Source organism: Myotis nattereri (genome assembly GCF_964212035.1).
Source record: "Myotis nattereri genome assembly, chromosome: 8".
Classification (NCBI taxonomy): Eukaryota; Metazoa; Chordata; class Mammalia; order Chiroptera; family Vespertilionidae; genus Myotis; species Myotis nattereri.
Genome location: NC_138083.1, coordinates 1902213 through 1924396, shown reverse-complemented (window position 1 = coordinate 1924396; position 22184 = coordinate 1902213).

The following is a 22184-nucleotide window of genomic DNA, read 5'->3' as shown; positions in this document are numbered from 1 at the left end:
ACAATTGAGGCCGAATTTCTCAAGCGTTTTTTTGTGTGAAAGACTCAATAACCTGTCTGTTCCAGTACATACTTTTAAGATAACTGTCTAATTGTAGTATAACTCTTAAAATACGCATTTAGAGCTTCCAAAAATTATTTCAAACTTGTAATAAGCCCTTGAAATAAAAGTAAGTAGGATCTTACTACATACCCTGCCGTTTTCAATCACTGACATTACCCGTGGAAAGCAGGGAAATGACCAGAAAACTGAAAATATTTACAACTCCGAGCACTTTACCGAGCGTTTTCACTTGAATTTGCTTTCAAGTACTAGGAATTCATGTTTATACAGCTCAAAATTAGTGTACGAACACTGTAAGTGAGGTCTATACTGCTTATGTTTACAATTTAGGCCGAATTTCTCGAGCGTCTTTTTCGTGATTCAGTTAATATCCTCACGGTTCCAGTACATACTTGTAAGAAAACTCATTAATTGAGGTATAACTCTTAAAATACGCATTTAGAGTTTCCAAAAATGATTTAAAACTTGTAATAAGCAATTGAAATAAAAGTAAGTATGTTCTTACTACATACCCTGCAGTTTTCAATCACTGGCATTGCCTGTGGAAAGCAGGGAAATGACCACAAATCTGATAATATTTACAAATACGGCCACTTTAGCGAGCGTTTTCACTTGAATTTGCTTTCAAATCCTGGGAATTCATGTTTATACAGCTCAAAATTAGTGTAGAAAGACTGTAAGTGAAGACTATACTGCTTATGTTTACAATTGAGGCCGAATTTCTCTAGCGTCTTTTTGGTGAAAGACCCATCACCTGTCGGTTCCAGTACATACTTTTAAGATAACTGTCTAATTGTAGTATAACTCTTAAAATACACATTTAGAGTTTCCAGAAATTATTTAAAACTTGTAATAAGGCCATGAAATAAAAGTAAGTAGGTTCTTACTACATACCCTGCCGTTTTCAATCACTGACATTACCCGTGGAAAGCAGGGAAATGACCAGAAAACTGAAAATATATACAACTCCGGGCACTTTACCGAGCGTTTATACTTAAATTTGCTTTCAAATACTAGGAATTCATGGTTATACAGCTCAAAATTAGTGTAGGAAGACTGTAAGTGAGGACTATACTGCTTATGTTTACAATTGAGGCCGAATTTCTGGAGCGTCATTTTGGTGAATCAGTCAATATCCTGACGTTTCCAGTACATACTTGTAAGAAAACTGTCTAATTGTTGTACAACTCTTAAAATACGCATTTAGAGTTTCCAGTAATGATTAAAATCCTGTAACAAACACTTGAAATAAAAGTAAGTAGATTATTACTACATACCCTGGCGTATTCAATCACTGACATTACCCGTGGAAAGCAGGGAAATGACCAGAAAACTGAAAATATTTACAACTCCGGGCACTTTACCGAGCGTTTTCACTTGAATTTGCTTTCACAAACTAGGAATTCATGTTTATACAGCTCAAAATTAGTGTACAAAGATTGTAAGTGAGGTCTATACTGCTTATGTTTACAATTTAGGCCGAATTTCTCAAGCGTCTTTTTGGTGAATCAGTTAATATCCTGACGGTTCCAGTACATACTTGTAGGAAAACTCTCTAATTGTGGTATAACTCTTAGAATACGCATTTAGAGTTTCCAGAAATGATTTAAAACTTGTAATACGCACTTGAAATAAAAGTAAGTAGGTTCTTACTACATACCCTGCCATTTTCAATCACTGACATTACCTGTGGAAAGCAGGGAAATGACCAGAAAACAGAAAATGTTTACAACTCCGGGCACTTTAGGGAGTGTTTTCACTTGAATTTGCTTTCAAATACTAGGAATTCATGTTTATACAGCTCAAAATTAGTGTAGAAAGACTGTAAGTGAGGACTATACTGCTTATGTTTACAACTGAGGCCGAATTTCTCGAGCGTCTTTTTGGTGAATCAGTTAATATCCTGACGGTTCCAGTACATACTTGCAAGAAAACTCTCTAATTGTGGTATAACTCTTAAAATACGTATTTAGAGTTTCCAAAAATGATTTAAAACTTGTAATAAGCACTTGAAATAAAAGTAAGTAGGTTCTTACTACATAGCCTGCAGTTTTCAATCACTAACATTGCCCGTGGAAAGCATTGAAATGACCACAAATCTAAGAATATATACAAATACGGCCACTTTAGCGAGCGTTTTCACTTGAATTTGCTTTCAAATACTAGGAATTCATGTTTATACAGTTCAAAATTAGTGTAGAAAGACTGTGAGGACTATATTGCTTATGTTTCCATTTGAGGCCGAATTTCACTAGCGTCTTTTTGGTGAATCAGTCAATATCCTGACGGTTCCAGTATATACTTGTAAGAAAACTCTCTAATTGTGGTATAACTCTTAGAATACGCATTTGGAGTTTCCAGAAATGATTTAAAACTTGTAATAAGCACTTGAAATAAAAGTAAGTAGGTTCTTACTACATACCCTGCCATTTTCAATCACTGACATTACCTGTGGAAAGCAGGGATATGACCAGAAAAATGAAAATATTTACAACTCCGGGCACTTTAGGGAGTGTTTTCACTTGAATTTGCTTTCAAATACTAGGAATTCATGGTCATACAGCTCAAAATTAGTTTAGAAAGACTGTAAGTGAGGACTATACTGCTTATGTTTACAATTGAGGCCGAATTTCTCTAGCGTCTTTTTGGTGAAAGACTCAAACACCTGTCGGTTCCAGTACATACTTTTAAGATAACTGTCTAATTGTAGTATAACTCTTAAAATACGCATTTAGAGCTTCCAGAAATTATTTTAAACTTGTAATAAGCCCTTGAAATAAAAGTAAGTAGGATCTTACTACATACCCTGCCGTTTTCAATCACTGACATTACCCGTGGAAAGCAGGGAAATGACCAGAAAACTGAAAATATTTACAAGTCCGGGCACTTTACAGAGCGTTTTCACTTGAATTTGCTTTCAAATACTAGGAATTCATGTTTTTACAGCTCAAAATTAGTGTACTAACACTGTAAGTGAGGTCTATAGTGCTTATGTTTACAATTGAGGCCGAATTTCTCGAGCGTCTTTTTCGTGAATCAGTTAATATCCTGACGGTTCCAGTACATACTTGTAAGAAAACTCATTAATTGTAGTATAACTCATAAAATACGCATTTAGAGTTTCCAGAAATTATTTAAAACTTGTAATAAGCCCTTGAAATAAAAGTAAGTAGGTTCTTACTACAATCCCTGCCGTTTTCAATCACTGACATTACCCGTGGAAAGCAGGGAAATGAACAGAAACCTGAAAATATATACAACTCCGGGCACTTTACCGAGCGTTTTCACTTGAATATGCTTTCAAATACTAGGAATTCATGTTTATACAGCTCAAAATTAGTGTAGGAAGTCTGTAAGTGAGGACTATACTGCTTATGTTTACAATTGAGGCCGAATTTCTCAAGCGTCTTTTTGGTGAATCAGTTAATATCCTGATGGTTACAGTACATACTTGTAGGAAAACTCTCTAATTGTGGTATAACTCTTAGAATACGCATTTAGAGTTTCCAGAAATGATTTAAAACTTGTAATACGCACTTGAAATAAAAGTAAGTAGGTTCTTACTACATACCCTGCCATTTTCAATCACTGACATTACCTGTGGAAAGCAGGGAAATGACCAGAAAACAGAAAATGTTTACAACTCCGGGCACTTTAGGGAGTGTTTTCACTTGAATTTGCTTTCAAATACTAGGAATTCATGTTTATACAGCTCAAAATTAGTGTAGAAAGACTGTAAGTGAGGACTATACTGCTTATGTTTACAACTGAGGCCGAATTTCTCTAGCGTCTTTTTGGTGAATCAGTCAATATCCTGACGGTTCCAGTATATACTTGTAAGAAAACTCTCTAAATGTGGTATAACTCTTAGAATACGCATTTAGAGTTTCCAGAAATGATTTAAAACTTGTAATAAGCACTTGAAATAAAAGTAAGTAGGTTCTTACTACATACCCTGCCATTTTCAATCACTGACATTACCTGTGGAAAGCAGGGATATGACCAGAAAACAGAAAATATTTACAACTCCGGGCACTTTAGGGAGTGTTTTCACTTGAATTTGCTTTCAAATACTAGGAATTCATGGTTATACAGCTCAAAATTAGTTTAGAAAGACTGTAAGTGAGGACTATACTGCTTATGTTTACAATTGAGGCCGAATTTCTCTAGCGTCTTTTGGTGAAAGACTCAAACACCTGTCGGTTCCAGTACATACTTTTAAGACAACTGTCTAATTGTAGTATAACTCTTAAAATACGCATTTAGAGCTTCCAGAAATTATTTAAAACTTGTAATAAGCCCTTGAAATAAAAGTAAGTAGGTTCTTACTACATACCCTGCCGTTTTCAATCACTGACATTACCCGTGGAAAGCAGGGAAATGACCAGAAAACTGAAAATATATACAACTCCGGGCACTTTACCGAGCGTTTTCACTTGAATATGCTTTCAAATACTAGGAATTCATTTTTATACAGCTCAAAATTAGCGTAGGAAGTCTGTAAGTGAGGACTATACAGCTTATGTTTACAATTGAGGCCGAATTTCTCGAACGTCTTTTTGGTGAATCAGTTAATATCGTGATGGTTCCAGTACATACTTGTAAGAAAACTCTCTAATTGTGGTATAACTCTTAAAATAGGCATTTAGAGTTTCCAGAAATGATTTAAAACTTGTAATAAGCACTTGAAATAAAAGTAAGTAGGTTCTTACTACATACCCTGCAGTTTTCAATCACTGATATTACCTGTGGAAACCAGAGAAATGACCAGAAAACTGATAATATTTAAAACTACGGCCACTTTAGCAAGCGTTTTCACTTGAATTTGCTTTCAAATACTAGGAATTCATGGTTATACAGCTCAAAATTAGTGTAGGAAGACTGTAAGTGAGGACTATACTGCTTATGTTTACAATTGAGGCCGAATTTCTGGAGCGTCATTTTGGTGAATCAGTTAATATCGTGACGGTTCCAGTACATACTTGTAAGAAAACTCTCTAATTGTGATATAACTCTTAAAATACGCATTTAGAGTTTCCAGAAATGATTTAAAACTTGTAATAAGCACTTGAAATAAAACTAAGTAGGTTCTTACTACATACCCTGCAGTTTTCAATCACTGATATTACGTGTGGAAACCAGGGAAATGATCAGAAAACTGATAATATTTAAAACTACGACCACTTTAGCGAGCGTTTTCACTTGAATTTGCTTTCAAATACTAGGAATTCATGGTTGTACAGCTCAGTTAATATCCTGACCGTTCCAGTACATACTTGTAAGAAAACTGTCTAATTGTGGTACATCTTAAAATACGCATTTAGAGTTTCCAGGAATGATTAAAAGCCTGTAACAAACACTTGAAATAAAAGTAAGTAGATTATTACTACATACCCTGGCGTATTCAATCACTGACATTACCCTTGGAAAGCAGGGAAATGACCAGAAAACTGAAAATATTTACAACTCCGGGCACTTTACCGAGCGTTTTCACTTGAATTTGCTTTCACAAACTAGGAATTCATGTTTATACAGCTCAAAATTAGTGTACAAAGATTGTAAGTGAGGTCTATACTGCTTATGTTTACAATTTAGGCCGAATTTCTCAAGCGTCTTTTTGGTGAATCAGTTAATATCCTGACGGTTCCAGTACATACTTGTAGGAAAACTCTCTAATTGTGGTATAACTCTTAGAATACGCATTTAGAGTTTCCAGAAATGATTTAAAACTTGTAATACGCACTTGAAATAAAAGTAAGTGAAAGACTCAAACACCTGTCGGTTCCAGTACATACTTTTAAGATAACTGTCTAATTGTAGTATAACTCTTAAAATACGCATTTAGAGTTTCCAGAAATTATTTAAAACTTGTAATAAGCCCTTGAAATAAAAGTAAGTAGGTTCTTACTACATACCCTGCCGTTTTCAATCACTGACATTACCCGTGGAAAGCAGGGAAATGATCAGAAAACTGAAAATATTTACAACTCCGGCCACTTTAGGGAGTGTTTTCACTTGAATTTGCTTTCAAGTACTAGGAATTCATGTTTATACAGCTAAAATTAGTGTAGAAAGACTGTAAGTGAGGACTATAATGCTTATGTTTATAATTGAGGCCGAATTTCTCTAGCGTCTTCTTAGTGAATCAGTTAATATCCTGACGGTTCCAGTCATACTTGTAGGAAAACTCTCTAATTGTGGTATAACTCTGAAAATACGCTTTTAGAGTTTCCAGAAATGATTTAAAACTTGTAATAAGCACTTGAAATAAAAGTAAGTAGGTTCTTACTACATACCCTGCAGTTTTCAATCCCTGATATTACCTGTGGAAACCAGGGAAATGACCAGAAAACTGATAATATTTAAAACTACGGCCACTTTAGCGAGCGTTTTCACTTGAATTTGCTTTCAAATGCTAGGAATTCATGTTTATACAGCTCAAAATTAGTGTAGGAAGTCTGTGAGGACTGTACTGCTTATGTTAACAACTGAGGCTGAATTTCTCTAGCGTCTTTTTGGTGAAAGAGTCAATAACCTGTCGGTTCCAGTACATACTTTTAAGATAACAGTCTAATTGTAGTATAACTCTTAAAATACACATTTAGAGTTTCCAGAAATTATTTAAAACTTGTAATAAGCCCTTGAAATAAAAGTAAGTAGATTCTTACTACATACCCTGCAGTTTTCAATCACTGACATTACCCGTGGAAAGCAGGGAAATGACCAGAAAACTGAAAATATATACAACTCCGGGCACTTTACCGAGCGTTTTCACTTGAATATGCTTTCAAATACTAGGAATTCATGTTTATACAGCTCAAAATTAGTGTAGGAAGTCTGTAAGTGAGGACTATACTGCTTATGTTTACAATTGAGGCCGAATTTCTCAAGCGTCTTTTTGGTGAATCAGTTAATATCCTGACGGTTACAGTACATACTTGTAGGAAAACTCTCTAATTGTGGTATAACTCTTAGAATACGCATTTAGAGTTTCCAGAAATGATTTAAAACTTGTAATACGCACTTGAAATAAAAGTAAGTAGGTTCTTACTACATACCCTGCCATTTTCAATCACTGACATTACCTGTGGAAAGCAGGGAAATGACCAGAAAACAGAAAATGTTTACAACTCCGGGCACTTTAGGGAGTGTTTTCACTTGAATTTGCTTTCAAATACTAGGAATTAATGTTTATACAGCTCAAAATTAGTGTAGAAAGACTGTAAGTGAGGACTATACTGCTTATGTTTACAACTGAGGCCGAATTTCTCTAGCGTCTTTTTGGTGAATCAGTCAATATCCTGACGGTTCCAGTATATACTTGTAAGAAAACTCTCTAATTGTGGTATAACTCTTAGAATACGCATTTAGAGTTTCCAGAAATGATTTAAAACTTGTAATAAGCACTTGAAATAAAAGTAAGTAGGTTCTTACTACATACCCTGCCATTTTCAATCACTGACATTACCTGTGGAAAGCAGGGATATGACCAGAAAACAGAAAATATTTACAACTCCGGGCACTTTAGGGAGTGTTTTCACTTGAATTTGCTTTCAAATACTAGGAATTCATGGTTATACAGCTCAAAATTAGTTTAGAAAGACTGTAAGTGAGGACTATACTGCTTATGTTTACAATTGAGGCCGAATATCTCTAGCGTCTTTTGGTGAAAGACTCAAACACCTGTCGGTTCCAGTACATACTTTTAAGATAACTGTCTAATTGTAGTATAACTCTTTAAATACGCATTTAGAGCTTCCAGAAATTATTTAAAACTTGTAATAAGCCCTTGAAATAAAAGTAAGTAGGTTCTTACTACATACCCTGCCGTTTTCAATCACTGACATTACCCGTGGAAAGCAGGGAAATGACCAGAAAACTGAAAATATATACAACTCCGGGCACTTTACCGAGCGTTTTCACTTGAATATGCTTTCAAATACTAGGAGTTCATGTTTATACAGCTCAAAATTAGCGTAGGAAGTCTGTAAGTGAGGACTATACAGCTTATGTTTACAATTGAGGCCGAATTTCTCGAACGTCTTTTTGGTGAATCAGTTAATATCGTGATGGTTCCAGTACATACTTGTAAGAAAACTCTCTAATTGTGGTATAACTCTTAAAATAGGCATTTAGAGTTTCCAGAAATGATTTAAAACTTGTAATAAGCACTTGAAATAAAAGTAAGTAGGTTCTTACTACATACCCTGCAGTTTTCAATCACTGATATTACCTGTGGAAACCAGAGAAATGACCAGAAAACTGATAATATTTAAAACTACGGCCACTTTAGCAAGCGTTTTCACTTGAATTTGCTTTCAAATACTAGGAATTCATGGTTATACAGCTCAAAATTAGTGTAGGAAGACTGTAAGTGAGGACTATACTGCTTATGTTTACAATTGAGGCCGAATTTCTGGAGCGTCATTTTGGTGAATCAGTCAATATCCTGACGGTTCCAGTACATACTTGTAAGAAAACTGTCTAATTGTGGTACAACTCTTAAAATACGCATTTAGAGTTTCCAGGAATGAATAAAATCCTGTAACAAACACTTGAAATAAAAGTAAGTAGATTATTACTACATACCCTGGCATTTTCAATCACTGACATTACCCGTGGAAAGCAGCGAAATGACCAGAAAACTGAAAATATTAAAACTCCGGGCACTTTACCGAGCGTTTTCACTTGAATTTTCTTTCAAAAACTAGGAATTCATGTTTATACAGCTCAAAATTAGTGTACAAAGACTGTAAGTGAGGTCTATACTGCTTATGTTTACAATTTAGGCCGAATTTCTCAAGCGTCTTTTTCGTGAATCAGTTAATATCCTGACGGTTCCAGTACATACTTGTAGGAAAACTCTCTAATTGTCGTATAACTCTTAGAATACGCATTTAGAGTTTCCAGAAATGATTTAAAACTTGTAATACGCACTTGAAATAAAAGTAAGTAGGTTCTTACTACATACCCTGCCATTTTCAATCACTGACATTACCTGTGGAAAGCAGGGAAATGACCAGAAAACAGAAAATGTTTACAACTCCGGGCACTTTAGGGAGTGTTTTCACTTGAATTTGTTTTCAAATACTAGGAATTCATGTTTATACAGCTCAAAATTAGTGTAGGAATTCTGTAAGTGAGGACTATACTGCTTATGTTTACAACTGAAGCCGAATTTCTCGAGCGTCTTTTTGGTGAATTAGTTAATATCCTGACCGTTCCAGTACATACTTGTAAGAAAACTGTCTAATTGTGGTACAACTCTTAAAATACGCATTTAGAGTTTCCAGGAATGATTAAAATCCTGTAACAAGCACTTGAAATAAAAGTAAGTAGATTATTACTACATACCCTGGCGTATTCAATCACTGACATTACCCGTGGAAAGCAGGGAAATGACCAGAAAACTGAAAATATTTACAACTCCGGGCACTTTAGGGAGTGTTTTCACTTGAATTTGCTTTCAAATCCTGGGAATTCATGTTTATACAGCTCAAAATTAGTGTAGAAAGACTGTAAGTGAGGATTATACTGCTTATGTTTACAATTGAGACCGAATTTCTCTAGCGTCTTTTTGGTGAAAGAGTCAATAACCTGTCGGTTCCAGTACATACTTTTAAGATAACTCTCTAATTGTAGTATAACTCCGAAAATACGCATTTAGAGTTTCCAGAAATGATTTAAAACTTGTAATAAGCACTTGAAATAAAAGTAAATAGGTTCTTACTACATACCCTGCAGTTTTCAATCACTGATATTACCTGTGGAAACCAGGGAAATGACCAGAAAACTGATAATATTTAAAACTACGGCCACTTTAGCGAGCGTTTTCACTTGAATTTGCTTTCAAATACTAGGAATTCATGTTTATACAGCTCAAAATTAGTGTAGGAAGTCTGTGAGGACTGTACTGCTTATGTTTACAAGTGAGGCTGAATTTCTCTAGCGTCTTTTTGGTGAAAGAGTCAATAACCTGTCGGTTCCAGTACATACTTTTAAGATAACTGTCTAATTGTGGTATAACTCTTAAAATACACATTTAGAGTTTCCAGAAATTATTTAAAACTTGTAATAAGCCCTTGAAATAAAAGTAAGTAGATTCTTACCACATACCCTGCAGTTTTCAATCACTGACATTACCCGTGGAAAGCAGGGAAATGACCAGAAAACTGAAAATATATACAACTCCGGGCACTTTACCGAGCGTTTTCACTTGAATATGCTTTCAAATACTAGGAATTCATGTTTATACAGCTCAAAATTTGTGCAGAAAGACTGTAAGTGAGGGCAATACTGCTTATGTTTACAATTGAGGCCGAATTTCTCTAACATCTTTTTTGTGAATCAGTTAATATCGTGACGATTCCAGTACATACTTGTAAGAAAACTCTCTAATTGTGGTATAACTCTTAAAATACGCATTTAGAGTTTCCAGAAATGATTTAAAACTTGTAATAAGCACTTGAAATAAAAGTAAGTAGGTTCTTACTACATACCCTGCAGTTTTCAATCACTGATATTACCTGTGGAAACCAGGGAAATGACCAGAAAACTGATAATATTTAAAACTACGGCCACTTTAGCGAGCGTTTTCACTTGAATTTGCTTTCAAATACTAGGAATTCATGTTTATACAGCTCAAAATTAGTGTAGGAAGTCTGTAAGTGAGGACTATACTGCTTATGTTTACAACTGAGGCCGAATTTCTCGAACGTCTTTTTGGTGAATCAGTTAATATCGTGACGGTTCCAGTACATACTTGTAAGAAAACTCTCTAATTGTGATATAACTCTTAAAATACGCATTTAGAGTTTCCAGAAATGATTTAAAACTTGTAATAAGCACTTGAAATAAAACTAAGTAGGTTCTTACTACATACCCTGCAGTTTTCAATCACTGATATTACGTGTGGAAACCAGGGAAATGACCAGAAAACTGATAATATTTAAAACTACGACCACTTTAGCGAGCGTTTTCACTTGAATTTGCTTTCAAATACTAGGAATTCATGGTTGTACAGCTCAGTTAATATCCTGACCGTTCCAGTACATACTTGTAAGAAAACTGTCTAATTGTGGTACATCTTAAAATACGCATTTAGAGTTTCCAGGAATGATTAAAATCCTGTAACAAACACTTGAAATAAAAGTAAGTAGATTATTACTACATACCCTGGCGTATTCAATCACTGACATTACCCGTGGAAAGCAGGGAAATGACCAGAAAACTGAAAATATTTACAACTCCGGGCACTTTACCGAGCGTTTTCACTTGAATTTGCTTTCACAAACTAGGAATTCATGTTTATACAGCTCAAAATTAGTGTACAAAGATTGTAAGTGAGGTCTATACTGCTTATGTTTACAATTTAGGCCGAATTTCTCAAGCGTCTTTTTGGTGAATCAGTTAATATCCTGACGGTTCCAGTACATACTTGTAGGAAAACTCTCTAATTGTGGTATAACTCTTAGAATACGCATTTAGAGTTTCCAGAAATGATTTAAAACTTGTAATACGCACTTGAAATAAAAGTAAGTAGGTTCTTACTACATACCCTGCCATTTTCAATCACTGACATTACCTGTGGAAAGCAGGGAAATGACCAGAAAACAGAAAATGTTTACAACTCCGGGCACTTTAGGGAGTGTTTTCACTTGAATTTGCTTTCAAATACTAGGAATTCATGTTTATACAGCTCAAAATTAGTGTAGAAAGACTGTAAGTGAGGACTATACTGCTTATGTTTACAACTGAGGCCGAATTTCTCGAGCGTCTTTTTGGTGAATCAGTTAATATCCTGACGGTTCCAGTACATACTTGCAAGAAAACTCTCTAATTGTGGTATAACTCTTAAAATACGTATTTAGAGTTTCCAAAAATGATTTAAAACTTGTAATAAGCACTTGAAATAAAAGTAAGTAGGTTCTTACTACATAGCCTGCAGTTTTCAATCACTGACATTGCCCGTGGAAAGCATTGAAATGACCACAAATCTAATAATATATACAAATACGGCCACTTTAGCGAGCGTTTTCACTTGAATTTGCTTTCAAATACTAGGAATTCATGTTTATACAGTTCAAAATTAGTGTAGAAAGACTGTGAGGACTATATTGCTTATGTTTCCAATTGAGGCCGAATTTCTCTAGCGTCTTTTTGGTGAATCAGTCAATATCCTGACGGTTCCAGTATATACTTGTAAGAAAACTCTCTAATTGTGGTATAACTCTTAGAATACGCATTTGGAGTTTCCAGAAATGATTTAAAACTTGTAATAAGCACTTGAAATAAAAGTAAGTAGGTTCTTACTACATACCCTGCCATTTTCAATCACTGACATTACCTGTGGAAAGCAGGGATATGACCAGAAAAATGAAAATATTTACAACTCCGGGCACTTTAGGGAGTGTTTTCACTTGAATTTGCTTTCAAATACTAGGAATTCATGGTCATACAGCTCAAAATTAGTTTAGAAAGACTGTAAGTGAGGACTATACTGCTTATGTTTACAATTGAGGCCGAATTTCTCTAGCGTCTTTTTGGTGAAAGACTCAAACACCTGTCGGTTCCAGTACATACTTTTAAGATAACTGTCTAATTGTAGTATAACTCTTAAAATACGCATTTAGAGCTTCCAGAAATTATTTTAAACTTGTAATAAGCCCTTGAAATAAAAGTAAGTAGGATCTTACTACATACCCTGCGTTTTCAATCACTGACATTACCCGTGGAAAGCAGGGAAATGACCAGAAAACTGAAAATATTTACAAGTCCGGGCACTTTACAGAGCGTTTTCACTTGAATTTGCTTTCAAATACTAGGAATTCATGTTTTTACAGCTCAAAATTAGTGTACTAACACTGTAAGTGAGGTCTATTGTGCTTATGTTTACAATTGAGGCCGAATTTCTCGAGCGTCTTTTTCGTGAATCAGTTAATATCCTGACGGTTCCAGTACATACTTGTAAGAAAACTCATTAATTGTAGTATAACTCTTAAAATACGCATTTAGAGTTTCCAGAAATTATTTAAAACTTGTAATACGCACTTGAAATAAAAGTAAGTAGGTTCTTACTACATTCCCTGCCGTTTTCAATCACTGACATTACCCGTGGAAAGCAGGGAAATGAACAGAAACCTGAAAATATATACAACTCCGGGCACTTTACCGAGCGTTTTCACTTGAATATGCTTTCAAATACTAGGAATTCATGTTTATACAGCTCAAAATTAGTGTAGGAAGTCTGTAAGTGAGGACTATACTGCTTATGTTTACAACTGAGGCCGAATTTCTCTAGCGTCTTTTTGGTGAATCAGTCAATATCCTGACGGTTCCAGTATATACTTGTAAGAAAACTCTCTAATTGTGGTATAACTCTTAGAATACGCATTTAGAGTTTCCAGAAATGATTTAAAACTTGTAATAAGCACTTGAAATAAAAGTAAGTAGGTTCTTACTACATACCCTGCCATTTTCAATCACTGACATTACCTGTGGAAAGCAGGGATATGACCAGAAAACAGAAAATATTTCCAACTCAGGGCACTTTAGGGAGTGTTTTCACTTGAATTTGCTTTCAAATACTAGGAATTCATGGTTATACAGCTCAAAATTAGTTTAGAAAGACTGTAAGTGAGGACTATACTGCTTATGTTTACAATTGAGGCCGAATTTCTCTAGCGTCTTTTGGTGAAAGACTCAAACACCTGTCGGTTGCAGTACATACTTTTAAGACAACTGTCTAATTGTAGTATAACTCTTAAAATACGCATTTAGAGCTTCCAGAAATTATTTAAAACTTGTAATAAGCCCTTGAAATAAAAGTAAGTAGGTTCTTACTACATACCCTGCCGTTTTCAATCACTGACATTACCCGTGGAAAGCAGGGAAATGACCAGAAAACTGAAAATATATAAAACTCCGGGCACTTTACCGAGCGTTTTCACTTGAATATGCTTTCAAATACTAGGAATTCATGTTTAGACAGCTCAAAATTAGCGTAGGAAGTCTGTAAGTGAGGACTATACAGCTTATGTTTACAATTGAGGCCGAATTTCTCGAACGTCTTTTTGGTGAATCAGTTAATATCGTGATGGTTCCAGTACATACTTGTAAGAAAACTCTCTAATTGTGGTATAACTCTTAAAATAGGCATTTAGAGTTTCCAGAAATGATTTAAAACTTGTAATAAGCACTTGAAATAAAAGTAAGTAGGTTCTTACTACATACCCTGCAGTTTTCAATCACTGATATTACCTGTGGAAACCAGGGAAATGACCAGAAAACTGATAATATTTAAAACTACGGCCACTTTAGCAAGCGTTTTCACTTGAATTTGCTTTCAAATACTAGGAATTCATGGTTATACAGCTCAAAATTAGTGTAGGAAGACTGTAAGTGAGGACTATACTGCTTATGTTTACAATTGAGGCCGAATTTCTGGAGCGTCATTTTGGTGAATCAGTCAATATCCTGACGGTTCCAGTACATACTTGTAAGAAAACTCTCTAATTGTGATATAACTCTTAAAATACGCATTTAGAGTTTCCAGAAATGATTTAAAACTTGTAATAAGCACTTGAAATAAAACTAAGTAGGTTCTTACTACATACCCTGCAGTTTTCAATCACTGATATTACGTGTGGAAACCAGGGAAATGACCAGAAAACTGATAATATTTAAAACTACGACCACTTTAGCGAGCGTTTTCACTTGAATTTGCTTTCAAATACTAGGAATTCATGGTTGTACAGCTCAGTTAATATCCTGACCGTTCCAGTACATACTTGTAAGAAAACTGTCTAATTGTGGTACATCTTAAAATACGCATTTAGAGTTTCCAGGAATGATTAAAATCCTGTAACAAACACTTGAAATAAAAGTAAGTAGATTATTACTACATACCCTGGCGTATTCAATCACTGACATTACCCGTGGAAAGCAGGGAAATGACCAGAAAACTGAAAATATTTACAACTCCGGGCACTTTACCGAGCGTTTTCACTTGAATTTGCTTTCACAAACTAGGAATTCATGTTTATACAGCTCAAAATTAGTGTACAAAGATTGTAAGTGAGGTCTATACTGCTTATGTTTACAATTTAGGCCGAATTTCTCAAGCGTCTTTTTGGTGAATCAGTTAATATCCTGACGGTTCCAGTACATACTTGTAGGAAAACTCTCTAATTGTGGTATAACTCTTAGAATACGCATTTAGAGTTTCCAGAAATGATTTAAAACTTGTAATACGCACTTGAAATAAAAGTAAGTAGGTTCTTACTACATACCCTGCCATTTTCAATCACTGACATTACCTGTGGAAAGCAGGGAAATGACCAGAAAACAGAAAATGTTTACAACTCCGGGCACTTTAGGGAGTGTTTTCACTTGAATTTGCTTTCAAATACTAGGAATTCATGTTTATACAGCTCAAAATTAGTGTAGAAAGACTGTAAGTGAGGACTATACTGCTTATGTTTACAACTGAGGCCGAATTTCTCGAGCGTCTTTTTGGTGAATCAGTTAATATCCTGACGGTTCCAGTACATACTTGCAAGAAAACTCTCTAATTGTGGTATAACTCTTAAAATACGTATTTAGAGTTTCCAAAAATGATTTAAAACTTGTAATAAGCACTTGAAATAAAAGTAAGTAGGTTCTTACTACATAGCCTGCAGTTTTCAATCACTGACATTGCCCGTGGAAAGCATTGAAATGACCACAAATCTAATAATATATACAAATACGGCCACTTTAGCGAGCGTTTTCACTTGAATTTGCTTTCAAATACTAGGAATTCATGTTTATACAGTTCAAAATTAGTGTAGAAAGACTGTGAGGACTATATTGCTTATGTTTCCAATTGAGGCCGAATTTCTCTAGCGTCTTTTTGGTGAATCAGTCAATATCCTGACGGTTCCAGTATATACTTGTAAGAAAACTCTCTAATTGTGGTATAACTCTTAGAATACGCATTTGGAGTTTCCAGAAATGATTTAAAACTTGTAATAAGCACTTGAAATAAAAGTAAGTAGGTTCTTACTACATACCCTGCCATTTTCAATCACTGACATTACCTGTGGAAAGCAGGGATATGACCAGAAAAATGAAAATATTTACAACTCCGGGCACTTTAGGGAGTGTTTTCACTTGAATTTGCTTTCAAATACTAGGAATTCATGGTCATACAGCTCAAAATTAGTTTAGAAAGACTGTAAGTGAGGACTATACTGCTTATGTTTACAATTGAGGCCGAATTTCTCTAGCGTCTTTTTGGTGAAAGACTCAAACACCTGTCGGTTCCAGTACATACTTTTAAGATAACTGTCTAATTGTAGTATAACTCTTAAAATACGCATTTAGAGCTTCCAGAAATTATTTTAAACTTGTAATAAGCCCTTGAAATAAAAGTAAGTAGGATCTTACTACATACCCTGCGTTTTCAATCACTGACATTACCCGTGGAAAGCAGGGAAATGACCAGAAAACTGAAAATATTTACAAGTCCGGGCACTTTACAGAGCGTTTTCACTTGAATTTGCTTTCAAATACTAGGAATTCATGTTTTTACAGCTCAAAATTAGTGTACTAACACTGTAAGTGAGGTCTATTGTGCTTATGTTTACAATTGAGGCCGAATTTCTCGAGCGTCTTTTTCGTGAATCAGTTAATATCCTGACGGTTCCAGTACATACTTGTAAGAAAACTCATTAATTGTAGTATAACTCTTAAAATACGCATTTAGAGTTTCCAGAAATTATTTAAAACTTGTAATACGCACTTGAAATAAAAGTAAGTAGGTTCTTACTACATTCCCTGCCGTTTTCAATCACTGACATTACCCGTGGAAAGCAGGGAAATGAACAGAAACCTGAAAATATATACAACTCCGGGCACTTTACCGAGCGTTTTCACTTGAATATGCTTTCAAATACTAGGAATTCATGTTTATACAGCTCAAAATTAGTGTAGGAAGTCTGTAAGTGAGGACTATACTGCTTATGTTTACAACTGAGGCCGAATTTCTCTAGCGTCTTTTTGGTGAATCAGTCAATATCCTGACGGTTCCAGTATATACTTGTAAGAAAACTCTCTAATTGTGGTATAACTCTTAGAATACGCATTTAGAGTTTCCAGAAATGATTTAAAACTTGTAATAAGCACTTGAAATAAAAGTAAGTAGGTTCTTACTACATACCCTGCCATTTTCAATCACTGACATTACCTGTGGAAAGCAGGGATATGACCAGAAAACAGAAAATATTTCCAACTCAGGGCACTTTAGGGAGTGTTTTCACTTGAATTTGCTTTCAAATACTAGGAATTCATGGTTATACAGCTCAAAATTAGTTTAGAAAGACTGTAAGTGAGGACTATACTGCTTATGTTTACAATTGAGGCCGAATTTCTCTAGCGTCTTTTGGTGAAAGACTCAAACACCTGTCGGTTGCAGTACATACTTTTAAGACAACTGTCTAATTGTAGTATAACTCTTAAAATACGCATTTAGAGCTTCCAGAAATTATTTAAAACTTGTAATAAGCCCTTGAAATAAAAGTAAGTAGGTTCTTACTACATACCCTGCCGTTTTCAATCACTGACATTACCCGTGGAAAGCAGGGAAATGACCAGAAAACTGAAAATATATAAAACTCCGGGCACTTTACCGAGCGTTTTCACTTGAATATGCTTTCAAATACTAGGAATTCATGTTTAGACAGCTCAAAATTAGCGTAGGAAGTCTGTAAGTGAGGACTATACAGCTTATGTTTACAATTGAGGCCGAATTTCTCGAACGTCTTTTTGGTGAATCAGTTAATATCGTGATGGTTCCAGTACATACTTGTAAGAAAACTCTCTAATTGTGGTATAACTCTTAAAATAGGCATTTAGAGTTTCCAGAAATGATTTAAAACTTGTAATAAGCACTTGAAATAAAAGTAAGTAGGTTCTTACTACATACCCTGCAGTTTTCAATCACTGATATTACCTGTGGAAACCAGGGAAATGACCAGAAAACTGATAATATTTAAAACTACGGCCACTTTAGCAAGCGTTTTCACTTGAATTTGCTTTCAAATACTAGGAATTCATGGTTATACAGCTCAAAATTAGTGTAGGAAGACTGTAAGTGAGGACTATACTGCTTATGTTTACAATTGAGGCCGAATTTCTGGAGCGTCATTTTGGTGAATCAGTCAATATCCTGACGGTTCCAGTACATACTTGTAAGAAAACTGTCTAATTGTGGTACAACTCTTAAAATACGCATTTAGAGTTTCCAGGAATGAATAAAATCCTGTAACAAACACTTGAAATAAAAGTAAGTAGATTATTACTACATACCCTGGCATTTTCAATCACTGACATTACCCGTGGAAAGCAGGGAAATGACCAGAAAACTGAAAATATTAAAACTCCGGGCACTTTACCGAGCGTTTTCACTTGAATTTTCTTTCAAAAACTAGGAATTCATGTTTATACAGCTCAAAATTAGTGTACAAAGACTGTAAGTGAGGTCTATACTGCTTATGTTTACAATTTAGGCCGAATTTCTCAAGCGTCTTTTTGGTGAATCAGTTAATATCCTGACGGTTCCAGTACATACTTGTAGGAAAACTCTCTAATTGTGGTATAACTCTTAAAATACGCATTTAGAGTTTCCAGAAATGATTTAAAACTTGTAATACGCACTTGAAATAAAAGTAAGTAGGTTCTTACTACATACCCTGCCATTTTCAATCACTGACATTACCTGTGGAAAGCAGGGAAATGACCAGAAAACAGAAAATGTTTACAACTCCGGGCACTTTAGGGAGTGTTTTCACTTGAATTTGTTTTCAAATACTAGGAATTCATGTTTATACAGCTCAAAATTAGTGTAGGAAGTCTGTAAGTGAGGACTATACTGCTTATGTTTACAACTGAAGCCGAATTTCTCGAGCGTCTTTTTGGTGAATTAGTTAATATCCTGACCGTTCCAGTACATACTTGTAAGAAAACTGTCTAATTGTGGTACAACTCTTAAAATACGCATTTAGAGTTTCCAGGAATGATTAAAATCCTGTAACAAACACTTGAAATAAAAGTAAGTAGATTATTACTACATACCCTGGCGTATTCAATCACTGACATTACCCGTGGAAAGCAGGGAAATGACCAGAAAACTGAAAATATTTACAACTCCGGGCACTTTAGGGAGTGTTTTCACTTGAATTTGCTTTCAAATCCTGGGAATTCATGTTTATACAGCTCAAAATTAGTGTAGAAAGACTGTAAGTGAGGATTATACTGCTTATGTTTACAATTGAGATCGAATTTCTCTAGCGTCTTTTTGGTGAAAGAGTCAATAACCTGTCGGTTCCAGTACATACTTTTAAGATAACTCTCTAATTGTAGTATAACTCCTAAAATACGCTTTTAGAGTTTCCAGAAATGATTTAAAACTTGTAATAAGCACTTGAAATAAAAGTAAGTAGGTTCTTACTACATACCCTGCAGTTTTCAATCACTGATATTACCTGTGGAAATCAGGGAAATGACCAGAAAACTGATAATATTTAAAACTACGGCCACTTTAGCGAGCGTTTTCACTTGAATTTGCTTTCAAATACTAGGAATTCATGTTTATACAGCTCAAAATTAGTGTAGGAAGTCTGTGAGGACTGTACTGCTTATGTTTACAACTGAGGCTGAATTTCTCTAGCGTCTTTTTGGTGAAAGAGTCAATAACCTGTCGGTTCCAGTACATACTTTTAAGATAACTGTCTAATTGTAGTATAACTCTTAAAATACACATTTAGAGTTTCCAGAAATTATTTAAAACTTGTAATAAGCCCTTGAAATAAAAGTAAGTAGATTCTTACTACATACCCTGCAGTTTTCAATCACTGACATTACCCGTGGAAAGCAGGGAAATGACCAGAAAACTGAAAATATATACAACTCCGGGCACTTTACCGAGCGTTTTCACTTGAATATGCTTTCAAATACTAGGAATTCATGTTTATACAGCTCAAAATTTGTGCAGAAAGACTGTAAGTGAGGACAATACTGCTTATGTTTACAATTGAGGCCGAATTTCTCGAACATCTTTTTTGTGAATCAGTTAATATCGTGACGATTCCAGTACATACTTGTAAGAAAACTCTCTAATTGTGGTATAACTCTTAAAATACGCATTTAGAGTTTCCAGAAATGATTTAAAACTTGTAATAAGCACTTGAAATAAAAGTAAGTAGGTTCTTACTACATACCCTGCAGTTTTCAATCACTGATATTACCTGTGGAAACCAGGGAAATGACCAGAAAACTGATAATATTTAAAACTACGGCCACTTTAGCGAGCGTTTTCACTTGAATTTGCTTTCAAATACTAGGAATTCATGGTTATACAGCTCAAAATTCGTGTAGGAAGTCTGTAAGTGAGGACTATACTGCTTATGTTTACAACTGAGGCCGAATTTCTCGAGCGTCTTTTTGGTGAATCAGTTAATATCCTGACCGTTCCAGTACATACTTGTAAGAAAACTGTCTAATTGTGGTACATCTTAAAATACGCATTTAGAGTTTCCAGGAATGATTAAAATCCTGTAACAAACACTTGAAATAAAAGTAAGTAGATTATTACTACATACCCTGGCGTATTCAATCACTGACATTACCCTTGGAAAGCAGGGAAATGACCAGAAAACTGAAAATATTTACAACTCCGGGCACTTTACCGAGCGTTTTCACTTGAATTTGCTTTCACAAACTAGGAATTCATGTTTATACAGCTCAAAATTAGTGTACAAAGATTGTAAGTGAGGTCTATACTGCTTATGTTTACAATTTAGGCCGAATTTCTCAAGCGTCTTTTTGGTGAATCAGTTAATATCCTGACGGTTCCAGTACATACATGTAGGAAAACTCTCTAATTGTGGTATAACTCTTAGAGTACGCATTTAGAGTTTCCAGAAATGATTTAAAACTTGTAATACGCACTTGAAATAAAAGTAAGTAGGTTCTTACTACATACCCTGCCATTTTCAATCACTGACATTACCTGTGGAAAGCAGGGAAATGACCAGAAAACAGAAAATGTTTACAACTCCGGGCACTTTAGGGAGTGTTTTCACTTGAATTTGCTTTCAAATACTAGGAATTCATGTTTATACAGCTCAAAATTAGTGTAGGAAGTCTGTAAGTGAGGACTATACTGCTTATGTTTACAACTGAAGCCGAATTTCTCGAGCGTCTTTTTGGTGAATTAGTTAATATCCTGACCGTTCCAGTACATACTTGTAAGAAAACTGTCTAATTGTGGTACAACTCTTAAAATACGCATTTAGAGTTTCCAGGAATGATTAAAATCCTGTAACAAACACTTGAAATAAAAGTAAGTAGATTATTACTACATACCCTGGCGTATTCAATCACTGACATTACCCGTGGAAAGCAGGGAAATGACCAGAAAACTGAAAATATTTACAACTCCGGGCACTTTAGGGAGTGTTTTCACTTGAATTTGCTTTCAAATCCTGGGAATTCATGTTTATACAGCTCAAAATTAGTGTAGAAAGACTGTAAGTGAGGATTATACTGCTTATGTTTACAATTGAGACCGAATTTCTCTAGCGTCTTTTTGGTGAAAGAGTCAATAACCTGTCGGTTCCAGTACATACTTTTAAGATAACTCTCTAATTGTAGTATAACTCCTAAAATACGCTTTTAGAGTTTCCAGAAATGATTTAAAACTTGTAATAAGCACTTGAAATAAAAGTAAGTAGGTTCTTACTACATACCCTGCAGTTTTCAATCACTGATATTACCTGTGGAAATCAGGGAAATGACCAGAAAACTGATAATATTTAAAACTACGGCCACTTTAGCGAGCGTTTTCACTTGAATTTGCTTTCAAATACTAGGAATTCATGTTTATACAGCTCAAAATTAGTGTAGGAAGTCTGTGAGGACTGTACTGCTTATGTTTACAACTGAGGCTGAATTTCTCTAGCGTCTTTTTGGTGAAAGAGTCAATAACCTGTCGGTTCCAGTACATACTTTTAAGATAACTGTCTAATTGTAGTATAACTCTTAAAATACACATTTAGAGTTTCCAGAAATTATTTAAAACT